Genomic DNA, 2328 nt, shown 5'->3' on the forward strand with positions numbered 1-2328 from the left:
TTTATTTAAAGCCCCTTTAAATACCTTTGAATTTTGCGCCGACCACTAGACCACCAGGGTCTAGTTACACCCCAGTGCACATGCATCACATACATAAAACAGACCTACAGTATCTATATACTCACATATATAAACTGTATATACCGATACCTATATTAAACTAACGGTAGAGCTTAAGATCACTATTACCTTTAAAATGATGCTTGTTCAAGAAATCATCCAATTCACTCTTAAAAGCATTAACACATTAACACCAATAAATGAGAGATGATAGTTACCTCAAACCAATGCCAAACAAACTTTCGATCGAAGCCTTGGGGTGCACCTCCGCCGTAAGTGCAACTATATCAATCCACAAAATAAAGTTTTCCAAGGAACGATCCAGACTGCAGGATTAACTGCTCAATTAGGTGTTTATTGTTCAACACAACATGTTTCGAGTCTCCAAGGACTCTTTGTCAAGTGTATACAATGGATGTGAAACAACGTATAATATAGTGTTTAACAGGAAATGACATCAAAGCATTTAGCCCAACCTCCAAGTGGTAATCACGTGAAGAGAAACAATGTCTCAAGGTAAAGATAAACTTCAGTTTGTAACATCGTGTTCAAATAACAATAAGTAAGATAAAGTAAAATTCTTTTTCCAAAGGCTGAGGGCTTTTTTTCATTCAATTTTTATTCGTAGACAACCTTCAACTATCACCAATGTGCTGTGAAGAGAGTTAAATATTGGTACAAAAAAGGAGGATTAAAAATTTAGACCAATGGGCAAAAACTTGTTAGCACTGCCAACTACGGCCTACTAGCCCAATCTGTCTCGAATATAGCAGCAATTGACTCAGAGTCCTCTCGGACTTAAACAAATTCTACATGATAAGTAACTTAATTACTGTACGTTACCATAACTGGATTCTGAAACATTCTGAATGTGTGGCTAAGGGGTCAATATCTGGAAGAGAGGAGGCATAAAAATAGTGTTAGCATCGTTTCACAAGAAGCTTTTTACACTCCAAGATTCATTTAACCCTTTAGGGTTCACAGTGTTAAGCTTTCTAATCCAGTACATCTCTCTTTGAGATAATCGCAATTTTAGATCCCCACCTCTTGGAGTCCTTGGAGACTCGAAACATGTTGTGTTGAACAATAAACACCTAATTGAGCAGTTAATCCTGCAGTCTGGATCGTTCCTTGGAAAACTTTATTTTGTGGATTAACACATTAACACATTGTCATCACAACAACATCACTTTGCATTCCATTCCACAACCTCACTGCCCTCGCTGTGAAGAACCACCAACACTACTTCAAATGCAGTAAGCTGTGATTGTCAACCAAGCAATCAGATGGGAGAGGGGAGCAAAAGTTTGTGCAAATTGTTCATCATGTATGTATGTATGTAGAACAATAAATTAGTATAAGAAAGAGGGGTCATTACAATAATAAATACAAATAAGTGTAGCACTATAGTAAAATGAGTGCACCTTTCTCTGACTATGAGCTCCACTCCCAATATTGTGCTCCGGATGAGACCTTAAAATCTTAGGGAGTAAGCCCTTGCAACCGTGAGGAAGAAGGGTGTAGTGCAACTGTAACTGTATTCAGGGTGCAAATAATAGGGCTCTTGTGGTTCTTATAACTTAACCATTGAACATATTTATTGAACATACAATCGTCAATGGAGTGTACAATAAGCAATACAGGATCAACAGTGGATAGGCAATACTCACAACACCTTTGGTCAATATCGGTCCCCTTGTGAACGAGGACAATGTATGCAGCCTTGAGGAGGTACACCCAGCTTTCAGCCTTTTCCCTAAGTGGAACCTGAGGAGAAACTATCATTCCTAGGTCTGTACACTTAGTCCCTACTTCTGGGCAATTAGTATCCTGGATCTTAATCCCACTCACAATCCTCTGAGGAGCCTCAAGCTGCTCAGCTAAATAGCCTGTCTATCTGTCACTCCTAGAGTGACCTATTAAAGTGAGTAGCCTATCCTTTCTAGACTTGACCTGTCTAGGTTCCATTCGAGCTCTGCCTGCCTGCTCAGGCTAGAGCCAGCACAAAATGGACCCTGAGAGCATGGCTTCAAAGGATTTTATACTTTGCCACAGTGCCATCTACTGTTCACTATGTTTAACACCAAGAGGCATAGCTTAAAGCAGGAATAGGAAACAGTTCCCCCTCTTAACTGTATTTTAGGACCCAGTTAGGTGTCTATAACACTAGGGAACTGCCTGACAATTTTAACTAGGGGGGCTATTTTACACATCCCTACATAAGTATAAAATACAATACACATATTTATAAAGTATAGTTACAATACA

At 39.0% G+C, this 2328-nt stretch overlaps 1 long non-coding RNA gene across 1 annotated transcript; it reads right to left on the minus strand.

The window, feature by feature from the left end:
• Positions 1–670: 670 nt before the first annotated feature.
• LOC108712500 lies at positions 671–1105 on the minus strand. The gene is made up of 2 exons (XR_001934994.2): positions 904–1105; positions 671–713 (listed from the first exon to the last, which is right to left on the minus strand). It is a non-coding gene; the product is annotated as an uncharacterized LOC108712500 (long non-coding RNA).
• Between the last annotated feature and the right edge of the window lie 1223 nt (positions 1106–2328).

The sequence above is a fragment of the Xenopus laevis genome, chromosome 3S (assembly GCF_017654675.1).
Source record: "Xenopus laevis strain J_2021 chromosome 3S, Xenopus_laevis_v10.1, whole genome shotgun sequence".
Lineage (NCBI taxonomy): Eukaryota > Metazoa > Chordata > Amphibia > Anura > Pipidae > Xenopus > Xenopus laevis.